At 44.3% G+C, this 18,092-nt stretch overlaps 1 protein-coding gene across 2 annotated transcripts in view; it reads right to left on the reverse strand.

Annotated features, from left to right (window-relative positions):
• LOC8023649 (ras-related protein Rab-5B) overlaps positions 1-15,025 on the reverse strand; it is a 40,830-nt gene extending 25,805 nt beyond the window's left edge. Inside the window, exon 1 of one of the 2 annotated variants that reach the window (XM_029966441.4) lies at positions 14,613-15,025. The gene's annotated coding sequence lies outside the window, so the exon portion shown is untranslated. The remainder of the gene's footprint in view (positions 1-14,612) is intronic. The other variant, XM_029966443.4, reaches the window with a different exon arrangement.
• Between the last annotated feature and the right edge of the window lie 3,067 nt (positions 15,026-18,092).

The following is an 18,092-nucleotide window of genomic DNA, read 5'->3' on the forward strand; positions in this document are numbered from 1 at the left end:
ACCTAAGCCTGATTTTGACCCCCGTGCATGTTCAGAAACGCACACGGGGGACAAGTGGTTAGTGAGTCTGCCTCAGGGAATGTTTGGAATAGCCATGTGCTGACAACCCACTCCCATCTCACGCACATTGCATGAACTACAGGGATAAAGAAAATTAAACCTGTTTTTTTTAGCCCGCACACATAAATTACATACAGCAGAATGCTGAAACTCAGTGAGAATCTGACGCAAGTGGTGATAATGGAACGCTGATGTTTGAGTGTAAAAGTTAGAAGATGCAAAAGAAAATTTCTCCATGAGCCAACGTCACTTACAAAACTGCTAAAAATACATTTTTTTTCTTTTGCAGTCTGGCTGAGACACGCGTGTCAAAAAACAAATTTTTTACACTGAAAAAATTTTTTGGAGCACTATGGACGGCGAGATTTATTTTAAATCCTGCGCGCAAAGTCCACGACGTCACGGGCCATTCCAGAATGACCATCTCGATCAAGAAGGCGAAGCTGATCCACCTCTCCTCCACGCGCCCAAATGTCCAGCGAGGAAACAAGTGCAAAGGACGTGACTGCCAACTTAATCGCATCTCACGCTGTAAGTAATCCTCTAAATTTTTTTTTTCTTTTAGGTTTTTTTTTTTTTTAAGCCTAATATTTACCAAATCAAAATTTGAGGTTGTGGGCGCCCTAGTAATTGTCAGTAAAACTCTCGCCAGCAAGGAACAAAACAACACCATCTTTGAAACTGACGAGTTCCCTTCAATGAAATAACTGCCACTGACACCCACAATCTCAAAGTTTGGTTTGATAAGTATTAGGCTTGGATGGATGTCAAGTAGTAGTGAAACTCTTATCTAGGTAACATTGTGTGCTCAAACTTGACCCTTTTGTCACCGCCACTAGAGTCACATTCTCGCCAAGTTTCGGCTTTCTGCGATGCAGTTTATTTACGTGGGCCGAAAAACCGGGATTGATTTTCTCGATCTAGCCTCATATAGCTTCAGTGGTCCCGCCTCCAGCCAAGCTTCCTACCTTCGACAACGCTTCTAGAAGTAATCAAATGACTTATAACGATTACTATTTGTACTAATTTTGTAATCATTTGAATACTGTAAAAAACGGTATTCGAACACCCAAAATGAGGAGATAAATGGTGAAAAACACGAGGTTGGCTCTCCTTAAGGATGAGACTGCAAACCTTTATAAAAACCTTTCACCTCAAGAAGTGAATTTAAAAAGTCTGTCTCCACGCGGAGCATTACTAATTTCCCCCTTTATGTAAATAATTAAGACATATGTAGGTGCATTTTAGATTAGATATATGTTACCTTATCTAAGATGTACACGCTTCAAACGCCAAAAGCATAGCTTCTTCCTCCGACAACCAAATCCTGTAAGAACTACATCACGGATCATATGAACAATGTGCACGCTTCTTTTTTTCTTGAGTTGAAAACTCGTATAGTGGCTCCAGCCAGAAAAAAGTGCAAGGTTAACCCAATGTGGAGCACTAGTTTGTCTCGCCTCTTGCGCAGGGGTTGCAGTAATGTCGGATTGCCAAGCTCCGATTGGCTCGATTGGAAGGATAGTGGGTAGACCTCAAGGCAGCTAGCTTCAACTACTCACTATCCATCCAAATGGAGCCAATCTGAGCTCGGCATTCTGATGCCGCCACAAATGCTGCCCAAGTAGCGACGAACATGCACTCCGGATAACACAGTTGACGCAACAGCACGGTGGCCCATTTTTCAAACAGCGTAAATCAATTTCATAAAGTATGGTGCTATAATTTACTGCAGAGTTGCCTAGAGGTGGTCATTTAATGTCTGAAAGTATGTAAATATGGGCTCACTCCATTAAAAAAAAAAAGTTTTTTATTTTTATTTGAAAAACTGTCACATTGTGGGCCGTTCTGGAGTTAATTATGACAAAATACCGGTGGAAGAAAAAATAAATACAGTTGGCTTAAATTTTATTCTGGTTTTGCCAAAATAAATGCCACGGTGCCCATTATTTTGTTTCGTGGTTTCAGGCGAACGAGGACATAAGGGAAATATCATTTTTCTTTATCATTCTTTTACTTGGGTGAACTCCGATTTTTACTAAAGTACTGCACGACCTTACTACAGCAGTGCTAAATTATACTGCAATCTTTTAAGTCATACATTTATGCAGTCTCTTCAAAAAGCCATACGTAAAGTGCCCCTTGTAAGAAAAGCTACTCTTTATAAAATAAAAGTAACTATCCCAGATCCAGCACAATAACCAGATGTCAGCATCCACACTAATGTCACTACACATTCTGCTAGAGCAAAGTCATGCAGATAAATGCATATTTATGTGCCCTCAAAAGTGCAAATCTCCCTCTTCGCTCTAAATTGAGCTACTCCAAGCTTTTCGAAACGACGAGCTCCTTTTCTCGGGACGCCACCTGGCTGCGTCCAAACGCAATGTCTGGACAAGTAAAAATAAACTAACATTGGTTAAGTGTCCCTGTAGACTGAAAAACACTTTCCTTCAACTAGCAACAGTATAATAAAGCTGCGGCCTTATTGTATTGGTGCTAGTTGAAGGAAAGTATGTCGTCCACCGTCCCACCTGTGTCTTGTTCTTTCGGCGTTTCTCGAGAGTGTTTCAACGGATGATGCGTGCCCAGTGCCACAGGCATTTAATCTCGCTCAACCAGCAAAGTTTTTTTCTCAAAAGAACCAAGGGGAAGAAAAACCAGTTTTGCAATGCATTTTGAACTTGAGACAACAACCATTAAGATTGCATCTTAGGGTTCTCCAAGCCCTAAATATGGAAACTGCTTCTCCAAAGTGTGTCCGGCCAATGATCCCGGGCATGTTGCAAGTTGTTCGCAAAGCCCAGACGGGCAAAAGTTGAAAGCTGGAGGTCGTGCTCCATTTCCCATTCACGAAAACAACAGATTCGTCTCTACAGATTAGGGCTGCGCTCATTATGACCACGAGGGAAACGAGTTTTGCGCGTTTCACACAATCACGATTGAGATAACCGGGGTAGTCCGGCTATTTGGAAACGCAGAGTCGGCAGATAAAACTTTCCAATCAATTTTAGAAGCGAATTGCAAACCCGTAGAGGTGATAGCCAAGTTGTAAACCTCAATTTCACAGCAACCAACTGACTGAGATATTGAACAGAGAAATTAATTTAAAGAAAACAGCACGAGATCAGAACGAAAGCGGACAAATGAGAAGCTCTAATCAAGGGCCAGTTTGCATCGATACAAAAAGAATTGAATACACATGGCAAATCTCCTTTCTCATAAAAGCAAGACCATAGTAGTAATATAAAAAGGTTAAATTCTGTATCATTATTTTGCCTTCAACCACAAACAATTAAAAAAATCAAATAACCTTGTTCCAAAAAAAAAAAAAAGAGGAAGCGTGTGAAGCTGCAATCTTAACCTAAAACTTGCAAACTTCAACAATGCCGTCCATTTCAAAACTCTTGGTACTTGGGATCACACACTCTAAACAAACATTCCCCTCGAGTGTACGAGCCCCGGCTCTTCCACACACGAAGTTCAATAGACTTGTTTTAGCGAGACGTCTTCCGCAACGATACAAAGAAGATTCTGCGTCCATGCTGGAATGACGAGAAACCCACGTGAGCTATCACACGTGAGAAGTGTATAGCTGCTTCAAACAATGAAGCAACGAGTGACTAACCCGACAACAGCACGGGCCGCTTCGGTCGCAACAATCATCTAAGTCTGAGTGCGATTCGGGCACCTGACTGCTCTAGGACGCCGCGCTTGGGACTGAAACAGTGGGGGGGTTCGAAGGACAGAGCTGGTGCCACTGCACACCGATGCAGTCTCCAACAAAAGCCACTCTAAACAGTCACCCACGCTTTTCCTAGTTTGTAACCACTCAACAAACAACAATTGGTGGAAGTTGAGCAAGACCCCAGAAAAGCTGCGGTTGAATGCAACATGCTTAAAACCTTCGCTGCACTTTGCAACGATGCGAAGTTCAAACTAGTCTTCCTCCTTGGCAGACGTTTCGGTCATTTCAGCCATCAGCATCTTTCGTACACTGCATTCTGTCAAATACAGTGATGTCTTAATAACATGGACCCTATTAATATGAATACCCCCTATATAGACCAACATTTTGGGGACTAACTAGGTAATAAACAGTCTTGGGTAGTAACGCGTTACTGTAACTTCATTACTTTTTTGGTAACTTGTAACTGTAACGAGTTACTTTTTTAAAAATGTAACTTGTAACTGTAGTTCTATTACTTCTGAGGTAACGATAAAAGTAACGTTACTTTTGTCGTTACTTTCCCGTTTTTTTATGAATAATATATCACTGAATGAGTACAATTTAGCCATCCTTTGCGCTTTCCAAATTGTCTGTTCCGACATTTCGAGTGTCAAGTCATTTTTTGCACAAACTTGTGAATACGTTCTTTCTCACCAGTCACGACCCGAATATAGCCACGTTTAGATTTGGTGAAAAAAAAAATGTAGTTATCTTTAGCACGCGCTTGTACTTTGTGACTGACCACTTCCATCTTAGTATCTTAAAGAACTACTGTAAACGACTTAATTTTCGCGGGCTCGAATTTTCGCGAATCGAGTGTAGCTTCCGTAGCGTTCACATATTGCCCGAATTGTTCGCGGAACCTATTTTTCGCGAATTGTAGGCGATTCACGCGCGAAAATTAGGTCCCCGCGAAAATTTTGTCGTTTACAGTATCTCTTTTGAGTTTTTTTTTCTGCGCAATCGCTTTTAAATTGGGTGAATCAAACGTGAAACAATACACGCGGAGGGCACTGCGAATGTTTCATATGTTCATTAGCGCCACCACTTCGCACTGCGCATGATTCGCATTTTGATTTGCGCCATTGCTTTGGTGTAGTGTCAACAGTAGAGGCAAAATTTACTGCTGTTTGTGTGGGGTTTGTTTCTGGTTTGCAGGGTGCGAACTGAAACATGTCCAGGGACTCTAGGAACCCAGCGCAACCGTCAACAAGCCAGCAATGTGCTAGTGCTACCAAGGATATGAATGTTGATAAGAACAAAGAACTACCATGGCAGGTGCACAGAGAGTATTTTGCTGTGGTGGAGGTGGTTACTAACAACTTGACTGCAGAAAACGCCACTCTGTTGCCTCAACGTCTACCCGGCAATCAAAAACCTGTTCCGGCGACAACACAGCAATCCCATCCAGTGCGTTAGACGAGCGCCTGTTCAGCAAGGGCAGGGACGTGTTCGTTATCAAACAAGGGAAACTTTCAGACACTAATTTCGAGAATTAACTGCTGCTAAGTTACAATATGATGTAAAAAGCACACTTTAGTTTTATGCAAATAAACTTGGTGAAAAGCATTTTCTACTTTTTCCTAAAATTTTTTTGTGTTATAGAAAAGTAACTGAAAAATAACGCCGTTACTTTTTAAAAGTAACTGTAACTAGTTACTTTTTTGTTGCGGTAACTGTAACGGTAACTTCGCTGCTTTTTTCTGAAAGTAACTAACTGTAACGAATTACTTTTTAGAAGTAACTCACCCAAGACTGGTAATACATCCATTTTTTTTTTCTCATTATGGACAAGTCATATTCTGAATTATTTTGGAGGAGGAAAGGAGGTGTCCATATTAATCAGACATGACAATATAATTGTACGATATTTAGTGAAAGTGGGCAATACCTCGCTTGATGTTCCGAACAAGAAAAAATAATGACTGCATTTTGCACTGACAGAGAAGCTTCTTGAAAAACATTTATTGTAGTCATTCTTTTTTTTTTTTAACCAGAGGAACTTTAGTTAAGAGGCAGAGTGAAATAAAATTTGTAATAGCTGTACCACACAAAGGATGGCAGGAGACCAAACTAGGCTGTGAATGCGCTACACACACCAGCTCTTTGCGGGCATTTTATGAATTACCTTTAGGGCCGAAGTACGATCTTTGTTTTCTGCAGGGAACATAATCCTCTTAGTGCTCTCCTCTCGTAAATGGCAAGGGCAGCTGTGTTGGAGCACGTTGAAAAGTGGAGAGGATATAAGAAAGGAGGGAGTGAGGAAAGTGGAAAGCGCACAGTGTATGTTCAGGAAAACACCACAGTAAAGATGTCAGTCTTCACTGGCACACGGCCCATCAATAGCAGTCCTAAACAAAGCAAACTGACACGTGCCCCCCCCCCCCCCCCCCCCCCAGCCTCGCTTGCAGATAAAACTTAACCTCGAGGACAGTCAGAAAGAAGCGCAACTACAAAGCACCGGGTTCTTGCGATACGCCAGACGGAGTACGAAGCCACTGGTCTAGCGTCCACATTGATAGCCCAACATCAATGTGGTCGTAAACCCATGAACTTGGGCTTGGGGTTTAGAATGTTTTTCCACAGAGCTAAGCTTAGCTCTGGAGAAAACGTTTTCCGACAATACCACCGAAAGCATTTAAGGGCCCCACCAGAACAGTCCAAGCGAACATGAATCTACATACGGAACCTCTGTTTTTAAAACACCACATGCTTAGGGCAAATCAAATATATTACTTTAAACTGCTTCAATTAATCCACAGAAATAGAAGCCACTAAACGCCAGAAAGTCAACTAACACCAGTGTATGATATTTGGCGACCGAAACGTAAAATACCTATAATACAAACAAATTACGGACGACAAGCTTTAGCCTTTTAGACTGCTACAATTCTGAATTTTGACGTAGTCTAATTAAAATTTGATGTATCAATATCCCAATTTAAAAGAGATTGTAAAACACATTTACTGTGCAGTTCTCTCTCATTTTGTTAGATACTGCTCGTCTTTCTTGAAACTGTGATCATATTTTGTTAGCAATGATCTTACCTTTCTCGTTACTTTGTCTTTTGATAGGTCTTTTCAGTCTATACAAAGTTATTGTATAAAAATGTTATTTGTATTTTGAAATTATTTCTTTTATAGCTTCATGTTTTTCGACATAATTTTGTCAAATTATATCTCGTAAAAACTTGCGTAAAACTGTTGTGATCTAGACTTTTGAATCATACCATGTATATGTATCTAATACTTATCTGTTTTAGCCATGTCTAAGCTAAAAACCTATATTTGGCAGAATTAAGATTTGGCTATTGAGCTTGTATGAATTGAATGTATATGTGCTTAATATGTATGATGTATTGCATATGTATGTTGATGCTCGCTGCGTACCAAGGGGGTTAATGCCTTGCCAGGCAATCGTGCCTTTAGCCTTAGACCCCCTCTGTGGAACATGTATCCACAGACACAAATAAATAAATAAAAAATAAATAAAAGACGCCAGTGTGTCGGTTATAAAAGTATATCGAAGCATGCCCACTGCATTTGTAAATTACAACATTTTGAGTCTTTGTGGTGCGGCAACATAACAAAGTGCCAGTTCAAGTTAACACACATGCTCACTCTGCCATCGCTAAACAAAGATATTTGAGACCCGGCTCATTTGCTATGCCCCATACACGGGTCCAAATCCCATTGGCTCAGCTCACTCATCTTGAACTGCTTTTAAGTAACACTAAATGATGTGCTGTTCTGCTCAAAATTACTTGCACTTTTGTTTTCATATGTTCCTTTTCACAAAATGGCAGCTATCAATCAAACAGAATCTTATCTTTTGCCACATAAATCACCCCTTTCCAAACAACTAAACCTACTACTGGTAACCAGAGATACAAACAGCAGTTAGGCAGCTGATTGCAGCGATTGATGCAACATGCATTCTGACACTTGGCATACCCATTATGTTGCCTTCAATGACAAACGAGACAGCAGCAACTACAAAAACCAAGAGAACCACAATGCATGACTGAATTTCTACCAGCAGACAATGCCTTCAGCGAAATTCTGGCACTCAACTACAGCTGAAACAGCTGGTATGCATGCAACATGTCAAAAGAGGGCCACAGCAGCTGTCCTGCTTTTAGTTTTCTTTTCACCCTTATTTGTTTTGAGCACAGCTGTCTTCGACATGTCGACATGAAAGCGACTGAAAGTCATAGAAGCGTTACATGTTTCAAAATAAGCTTAAAACGTAAACTCCCCATGTTGTCATAAGACATAATCGCAAAGTAGACCATGTGTTCCACCCTACCAACGTGATAACAGTCTGACGAGGAGGAAGAGTGAAAAAAAGCAACGAAGTGGAGAGCAGAAAACCAAGAAGGAATGCAGAGTGAGAACTTTAAGCATACTGCCGAAGATGAGCCTGAGTGGCTCGGCAACACTAAATTTGTTAGAAAAGGCTGGGTAGTGCACGCTACCGCCTGTTATGAAGGTACAGTTATTAGCATCCATTCATACAGCCATCCAGCCCGGAAACCTGCAGGTACGAGATCAAAGCTTCCCGATCCGCTACCACCCCATGACAACACACACGCAGCAGAACAGACTTTCGAAAAGACCGGCTTGCATCGACGTGCAATATTAATTATACTACCGCTACTCCGGATGGAAGGGAGAAAATAAATAAACAAGATTGTGCAAACACATCACTACAGCAAAAAGGTTATGGGAGGAAAGGTGGTAATGCCATCACCCTGCTTCCGAACGACTTGACTTCCAAGTAACAAGACGATTCCCGCAGCTTTGGTTCCACCGCCAGTATAATCTCGAGCGTAGCTGTCCACCAGAGATGCAGGCCTGCTCTCTAACAGGCTCTACAGAGAACATCAACCGGAACGACATCAAAATGCAAGCTCCCCAGCCCGCAAACAAGGCACTTGGACACGGTCAGCGATGCCCCACTTTCCCCGGAAACACGCTGTCAATTTACCCCGACTGCCCACAACTGCCGAGCAGAAGTGGAGCCTGCTCGAGAGACGACTGAATAGAGGTGGCAATGTGGACAAGTTGCTTCGGAGTCTATAATACTAAGAACCAAGCGCTTAAAGGAACCATCAAACAATTTTGATATCCGAGTTCATCCAGCACACGTCAAAAAAAGGTGTGAAAAAAACAAAAAAACAACAACAAAATGGAGCAGAAAATAAAATTTTTCGCAACGGAACTTTTAAAAGAAAAGCAGATTCTTTTATATCTTCTTTCCATTGAAAGCTCTCTGCCTTTTCACTGCGATGAATCTGCGGTGCCAAAGCGCGTCAGCCAAATCCACGTCGCCTATTGGGTAAGAGCGTACCTCACCAGCACTGCGATCATAAACAATAAATAGCCGGCGAATTTGTCTTAACTTTTGTTAAAGAATATTCTGATCCTCATTTTGTAGAATGATTGGCGATGAGACGGAAATTGCCAAATTTTATATTGCTCGAAGTTATGCGCCATCTATCATGTGGTAAACAAAGCAAAAGAAAGATACGACCGCGCCTGCGCTGTTTCACGGTTCCTGCTACCTGCTTAAAAACATGGCGTCTGTGGCGATCGATGTGGTCGGCATGGTGGAAGCTCATCGTTCCGCATAGACCGCTATTCTCGTTGTGTGTCCCGATGATAACCCAGCACATCCTAGGAGGGAAGATCCATCTACTCGTGCGACAATGTTGTGGCGGCACCCTCAAGAGAGCAGAAACGCTCCTGCTGTCGTGTTTGTTTACTTTGACTACGGTGGTACTTTTTTAGCATTTGTTTCCACGAACATTGCCCGGATTTCTTATTTTGCGCATTCCATGCATGTGCTCAAGTTCAATGTATTACTGGCGCGTACTGTATTTAAAGGCATGTATGAAGGATGCAAATTTCGACGTATTTTCATCACCCGAGAAAAGTATTAGTGTAAGCATTCCTGAACACTCGTGCTGTTTATGTGATCACGAAATCTATTTCTACGTTGCTATATCTCTGCCAAGATTACATTGTCTTTTGCAATCGTGGAAGAGGCGTGTGGCAAGATTTGTACTGTCCGTAAAGTCTTGTTAAGGTAGTGATTGTCCAAGCCAGCGTTGACTGCATCTTTTTATTTTCTTTTATCATCAATTCTGCCCAGCAAGCTTATCCTGACAAAATAAAAGTTATCAAAGCTTGAGCCCATAAAAAACTGCATTTTCTGCTATGCCAGTGAGTGGCAGCACGTCCCCTTCTTTTTAAAGATACCACGGAAACGGCTGACTGCGGCGGAGAAGCGGCCGTCATGCTAACAGCCTGCGGCGCTTGTTGCCGTGGTCGCAGGAGTGTGTACACGTGGCACAGAGCGGTTGTTCCGGTCGCTACGGTCACAATGGATGCTGTTGTAGCTAATGCACTCGTTGCAAGTGCCCGAATTACATGTCGTGCAGTCCGGAGCTTAAAAAGAAACAGCTGCAGTTTCACCGCTTGCCACTCGAAGAATCACGTTGAAGCACTTGGTGAAGGCTCATCAGTTCGAGACACCCCAGGTCTAATGTCCTCTGTGCATGCTCGGAACATTCCCATACATTAGTCATTCCTTGTCCGATTCCGACGAGGACCTGGAGTCTTCGTCAGAACAGTCACCGCACTTCCAACAGGCGTACCGGCATGCGGGACCAGTCCCATGCTGTCACTGCAGCGCAACGTATCTAATTGAATTTCGCTCAGGGTCGATGTGTCCATAGCTATCACGGTGGTGAGGTGCCGATTCAGATTATACGTCGGTGGCATAGGCACCATCCACACAGTGCTACCCTGTGGTAAAACCTACCGGCACACTGCCAGCTCACCGCTAACGCTCCCATTCTCCTATTGCAGAGACAACTTTTGTTTCCGGTGCCAGAGCACGTCACAACCATCAAAACTACGCCATTGCTTGTTTTGCAGCAGGTTGGAGTGGAAGAAAAACTCACTATTTCATTAATTTTTAGGGTAGAAGATAATAAACCAAAACGAAAACAGATGCCTGTTCAACATTCAGTGAACACTGAAGGTTGAATGTAAAAGTTACTTGTCAAAAGTAAAAAGGTAATACCATGATCCCTTTAAAATCAAGTAGCAGCTCTAAAAATAAAATTTGATTATTGTAAGATAGGCAGATACAACATAAGGAAACACAATGTATTCAGTGATCACACTGAAAAACCTTGGGGACTAAGAATTTTTCAGTACAATCGCTCACTAGCTCGCCCGTACAATCACCCCTTTTATCTATTCAGTAAGAGTTTAATCTGAAAAGCAATGTTGAAGCAATAAAGCCTTAAAAAAAAAAAGGTTGTTAATGCGACGTTCAAGATATCCAATTTGTCAACTAAAAAGTCAATAATTGTACCCCACCCCTGTTTATTTGTTGTTCAACCCTTCCTTTCTTTTGTTTGTTTATTATGAGCAAAGTACAGCAAGTTTCATGCTGTTTGCATACGAGTTCCATAGAAAAGAGTGCACAACTTGCATTGGATTGCAAAGAACAGTGCCCAAAATTGCATTTGTGCGAAATACTGAATCTCCAGTATTTAAATACAATTGACAAATACATTAGCCAATAAGTAATTAAATACAAAATACCAAGTTTTTAAACACGTATTTCAAATAATTGTATTTGAAATACTGCCTATCCCTGGTTGCTGGCATGTTTTGTTATTGTAGAGTCACTGCTTGTCTTCAGTTTCTTATTCTCTTTGTTCCTTGTGCCCTCTACAGTTTTCGGTGGGATGAGGCAACCTAGCATCACTGACATCTTGAAACAGCAGGGCGGGTCTTGGGCTTGGCCGTCCCCCAGCACAAGGTCACTGCCTTCTGTTGTCGCACAATCTGCCGAAGCACTGAAAGCTCATGTCACGCTACAAACTAGACAGCTCATGCTGGAGACAGAACTCAAAGATCAAACCCAACGGTATAAAAATGGCACCGATAGTAATATCGCATTGTGTAGCACAACAAAACTAGGCGGTATCAACATCTGCAGCTGAAGGAAGCGTGAAGGAGCAACCTATTTCGTTTCACAATAAAGGGGCATGAAAATGAAAGTTTAGCACTTATTTCTTCACCTAAATATGACCTAACAAATACAAAAAACTCAGAAACACCAGCCATTGGTTCGAAAACGTGAAAAAAGCTGCCACGAAACAAATTTAACTATTTAGAAACCTCACTTTACAGATGCCTCTGAAGCTTCACTGAAGTGTCCCAATGTCATCGAACCCTTTACAGCAGCGATGCACAGCAAGGGTATGGTGTACTAGTCTATATGAATCGGGCCTGTACACGAGTGTGAGAATGGCGAAGTATGCCGCCGTTGAGTAGGCCACGCTGGGCTGCATTCGCAACCTTCGTACAGCTGCTCGTGTCGACAAAATTGACGACAGGTAGCCGTCCCCTTTAAAGATTGCTTCGCAGGATGGATCAAATGTTCACAATCATTCTACACAATTACAGCGAGACGCCCGGTCCACCAGTTTGTGAACAAGGAACTACCGAAGCTGTCCATATCGCCCATTCGTCGCATCCCAAGCTTGCGCTGCAATCGTTTCTGTAGTAAGGACTTCAATACGAAACGAGAGCAAAGGCACTAAGTGGTATGCGGAACAAACAGGCGTGACTTGACCGAATAACCGCATCGCCTGACTGCGATCTTGCTGCGCACCAGCGGGCACAGCTGACCGACGTTGTCGTCGTAGCAATAATCTTTGTGTTGACGCGATATTCTACACACAGAACCGCAGGCAGCCTGCAGTGCGAGCACTTCGCAAACGCATTGGTGGCGGTGAAGATGGTGCAGTCACGCAGTTCTTCGATCCTCAGTCACCTCGACAAGGAAGGTCGTTGCGCGTTGGCACACCAAGTGGAAAAGTTCACAACGGTACGCTTGGCACTGCCAGACGCGATGACATCACGGGCACACCGGATCTCCCGAGACACATCGCACACTTTTCGATGGCAGGTTTTAAAGCGCTCGCCAAAATCCGGGATTAAGAATGAAAAATATGGCCATTAGCCGAAAATACAAGCGCATAATTATCATTTACAGGTACTATTGATCCGATCAGACTCATTTCTGAACATTTTTAAGTTTTGATTCAGCATCCCTTTAACGAGAGTATGCAGCAAAGGCTAAAGGCGCCGACGTATCGGCCTGTTGGAAAGTGCTTCACCTATGCGTGCAGTACAGTTATAGCTACCTTCACTGGGTACACTTGCTACAGTGGGGCAGAACAATGGACTAAGAGACAGAAGCGGCAAACGTTGTGGCCACATAACTTCGGGATGGGTCCAACGAGGCACGCGTTGCCATATCCCCACTTCGAGGAAGTAGTGCCAAGCCTTAGGCTGCAGTCATAATGCCCATACACTAAGAAAGCTACGGTGTTTGCTGCGGACATGCCTCATGCAGGTTCAAAGCAAGTCTGCTTCGTAGGTAAGTGTGCTCCAAACATTGTTGCAGACAGCTTTTGTATGACCGATGTGTCGGGGAGGAAACGCGCCTCAGACACAGACGGTCCTCTGTGCCATGTATTTGGAATGGAATCGAAGCTCGAGTAAACCCTTCGCATCAAGCTCCTGCCCGGGGGGCGAGCTCAGCGCGCTGCCTCGCGCGCTTTTTTTTTTTTTTTTAAGCACAAGGCAGCACCGACCAGGCAGGGCCCACGCCGGTTGGGTCAAGCACCTCTGACGGGGGGGAGGGGGGACCGCAAAACAGCGGGACGCGTCAGAGCGTCGGCTCCCCAATCACGCAATGGCAGGGCAACGCGGTCCTACCAAGCGCACGGAGTGAGGGTGATGACGGAAGGCCAAAAACAAAACGGAGTCGAAAAAAGGTGCCCGCTTTGTCTTAAGTACCGCCCCTACCACCACCCCCTACCAACAGAAGCGGTGATTCACGCTTTGTCACGTTTGTAACAGCACGTTGCTCCCGAGGAGCAACCCGAGCTTTCGTCGTGCCGTAGACCTCGTGTGACCAGATTAGTGCAGAACTCGTTAAAGCAGTTAATCAATAAAGAGCTCGTCGACGGGCGCCCTACACCTAGGAAATTGAACGCAAGACGAGCTGGAGTTCGGGCGGAAAGAGCAAACAAACAAGAAAAAAGAGCTTGGCCGATTTGAAGGTGCAACAGACGACTGCCCCCCACTGGCCGCGTTTTGCGGGCAATCTCGGTAAACTGTGGCGCACTTTTCAACGATTCAGCACACGTCTGACGGCGACCGTGTAGCGGTGCTCGCTCAGCCGACCACGACTCCACTCCGCCCGAGCCGCCTCGGAATCCTCCCCCGTCATCCATCGAAGAATTACAACAAAAAAATGCACGCCGCGTTCGCGTTGCCCGCAGATTTACGAGGTCGGGGAAAGGTGCGAAGGACAGCCGAAGTAGCATTCGAGCGTCGAGAGTTTCCAGTCGGCAGAAGAAACAGTCGCGGTATTGGGAAAGCAGAGGTGTAGTGGGCGTATTTTTGCGGGTTGTCACACGGGGTTCCCCGCCGCGGCCGAGCGCAACGCCTGCCGTTTCTGATCCGCCGAGATGTGAGCGAACGCACGGGGCTCACCCTGAACGCAATTTAAATCCCGGGGCCCGATGAATCGCCTGTCACCGCGATAAAAAGCAGTCTGCTAGGCCTATTCACTTAGGCTTAGAGCGATCTCTGTTACACGTACGAAACAGTTTGGGGCACCACACAGCGACCGACTCGCCAGCTTTCTTCGCCGAAAGATCGAGGCACAAATTGCGCGGCGAACCCGCCGAGACGGAACAAGAGTGGAAGTCGCACTTACCTAACGAAAATCTGGAGAATCCGCGACGTCCGAAAATTGGTTTAAAAAACCCAAGTAGGAAAAATTTTTCACACGCAGTTGGTATCCCCCTCGTTATCCACCACCCTCGAAAATTTAAGCCGAGTCACAACCGATGTCCTTGTCCTGTAACCTTCCGCGCCAGGCGGGTCCAGAAGTGGAAACGTTGGCGACGACGGGCCAGATTCGAAGCTTTCCGACAAACTCCGGTTTATCTGGTGCGGACTGCTACGGCGTCATTCAGAAAAATGTAGCGAAACGCGCTGACTCGCTGCACGCTAAGAAAATGCCGCGGACTACGTTTTCTGGGCAATCTCCGCTTCCGCCGGACTCTCAGAACTCTGGTCGTCCTGGCGGACAAGGCGGACAACAACATTCCGTGATATCATCCGTTTGAGATGTTCAAGACCCCGTGGCCTACTACGTCACCGCAGCCGGACGTAACAACATTTGATCGTACTACTAATTTATACAAAATAAAAATATATTTTATTGTGTACAAGGCGAAGACGCACCAGAGATAAAATTAATGGTGTACGGTTTAAATTGCCGGCAGCCGTTGCCTAGCAACGTTGAGTTTACAAATGGCGGTCGGTTGTATGTTTTTCGTTTGACCCATTTAGAAGTTTGATAGAAAAGGTATAGAAAAGTGTGATAATGCAAAAAAATTCAGGGGTGTAGATGAGTTAACGAGAGACAGAATTTAGGGCAAGTAAAAGGAGTCATGTAAATGTAAACTTTTCAAGGCTAGGCGATGCAAGTTACCGCCCAATATAAAATGTATAGCCGATATTATAATTCCATCCGTTCATTGCGCCCACCGCATTCGTTTTTTGGCGGCGGACGCGGTGGAGAATGGAACAGCTAAACGAGGTAATTTTGATCATTTTTATTTCATAAGACGGGCCATTGCTTATCAAACAAGACTTCTCGAGCTCGTCGTGTTTGCTGCTCAGAAGACTTGTAAGCGCTAACAGAGACAGAAACGGAAGGGGACCGCCTGTCAGTTGTTCTTTTGTATCCCCCTTTGTGTGTTTCTGCTTGCGCTTACAAGTTTCCTGAACATTGCTTGTCAACTTAAGTGGAAAACGTCGAGTTGCGGTTTGCGTATGCAAGTAACGTAACAAAATGTTGTGTTGTGCAATCAACTAGATGGGAGCGCAGACCACCGTCACGAGCTATCAAAACCAATCTCATGATGTCCGAATGTCAAGCGACCTTCGGAAGCGGTGCAGCGACGCGTGGGCTAGCGTGATGCATTCACAATGTAGTATGCTGCAGGTTAAGCACTTCCATGGAGTGCATAAACATATTTACATCATAGTAACTTTGTTCCAGGATTTGCTCAAAGTACCCAGGAAGGCGCATGTTGAGAAGATGGAAGCCGGAAACTACTGCCAGTTTGGTTTCAAGAAGACACTGCGCAAACAATAAATTTAGGAAATTATGTAGTCTTTTTTTACCCCCATGCAAACAGAAAATTAATTCAAATTGGTTGGTTTTTCAAGCTGTTTCACGCACCTGAGACACTCTCCAAATTGCTATTCCCCTTTTGTTCTGTATGTCTAATCCCACAGTATTTTACATCTTGCCTTGGTGAACGGGCCACAGACGGGGGCATCTGTTTTCTCAAAGGAAATGGGAATGACAAAAATGTCATGGCTAAACTGTGCACAGGGATGCCTGCACAATGTTTATTAAAGGGGCCTCAAAACAATTTATTACTATCGTTAAATGATGCTTAGAATGAATCCCCCAACATTCATAACTAGGCTTTCCACTTTCCAGTTTTGACCGAAGAATGCCGACAAATATCAACCGGTCACGAAGATACAAGATCGGTTAAAACCGAAAAACACCGGTGATTGAATATTTTCGCCCCGAGTAAAACTGAAAAACACCTGTCGTCGATTGTTGTGCATTCTTGGTCAGCTCCACAACTTTTCAGAGGTCAATATCTACACTCCCTTCACCCTTAAGCTGAGACTAGAAGCTCTGCTTTCAGCACGAGCTCAATGGCTTCCGCAGTTCTTTGATTGCAAGTGCCTGCACTTTCACACTTGTGTTAGCAAGGGCAGAAAGCTGGCGCTGACTTTGGAGCTTCCTAGTCTCAGCTTAAGGGTGAACAGAGTATAGATAGGCGTCATATCAAAGTAGTCACGACTTGCAAACAGTGGTTACAATTTTCTCGGGTTGACCTAATCATGAAGTGCCGAAAGGAATGCCGGGAATGGCATGTAGCAGCCATAGGATACGCAAAAATGCAGGTGTGCAACTGAGCTGCTTTTCTCCAGCATCGCACGGTAGATGCTGTGGGGGTAAAGGGGGCATACAGGATGTTCCCATAATTCACTAAAGCCTTTTGAGATTCTTGCGTCTAGGCTACTGGAGCAATCAGCTGCAAGGGGATGTCCGGAATGAGACATGTTCGCCATGCTCATGCTACAGCTGCTGATGGAGTCCGTATCGTTTCGTCGCAACACATTTTGTGGACAACTTTTCGTGGATGCATGTTTCATTGACGCTGGCATTTCGGGGAGACGTGCTCCTGTGACGTTTCATTGACAACATAATTGTTTTACTAATCGTATTTGAAAGCCGCTAAAGGCTAGTGTGCGATTCACTGAGGTGTGTTTAGGCCCGCTTCAGACGGGGCAATTTCACCCAGCAACTTCACGTCGCAACACGGGCTGCCCACGTTCACACGCAGCAACCGAATTGCTACAACTTACCATCATCATCATGAAACTTTAGTTTTCTTGCACTATTCAGACGCACAGCTACGCGCTAAAAACATGTTTTTATATCTTTGAATGGCGTTGAGAATACTAACTCGTCTTTTTGAAAAGGCTTATTTTCAAGAACGACCCATTTCAAACCAGAACTAAGTCCTTAGCTGTCATCATCACCACCACGAGGGTGTCACGTGAAAAGATTGCGTCCCCGATTGGCTGCTGCCGCCTCAAACGTCTCCGAGTAGTTCGAGTTGCTCGTCCGTTTCGAGCCGGACCCAATTTCAGCAATTCGCGTCGATCTAGGGAAAGCTAGGGAACAACCCGCCAGCAACCCTGAAATTGCTGGAAAAGTTGCCCCATCTAAAGTGGGTCTTATCTAAGCCTAAGGGCCCCCTCCTCTCTTCCCCCCCTTTATAAACCAGGCGAGACGCAAAAAGTTTGTTGCGAAAACTGCAGGACTATGCTCAATGAAACGTCTCAAGGTGTTGATGAAAAACTTGGGAAGCCTTTCGGTGAAACCAACTGTCGATGAAATGTCGCATTTTGACGAAATAATCTGTCATTCAAACATTCCACAAACTCATTGCCACCATTTCTGATGGGGTGTTCACGTGATCGGGCCGCTTTTCCAGTGGGGCTCCCGCAGCAAGACCATAACAGTGGCAGCTGATATGACATCAATGCAAGCCACATATAGGTACTCGTCTACGTTTCTCCGTTCTACTAC

This window comes from Ixodes scapularis, unplaced genomic scaffold (genome assembly GCF_016920785.2).
Source record: "Ixodes scapularis isolate PalLabHiFi unplaced genomic scaffold, ASM1692078v2 PGA_scaffold11__112_contigs__length_91849675, whole genome shotgun sequence".
Taxonomy (NCBI): Eukaryota; Metazoa; Arthropoda; class Arachnida; order Ixodida; family Ixodidae; genus Ixodes; species Ixodes scapularis.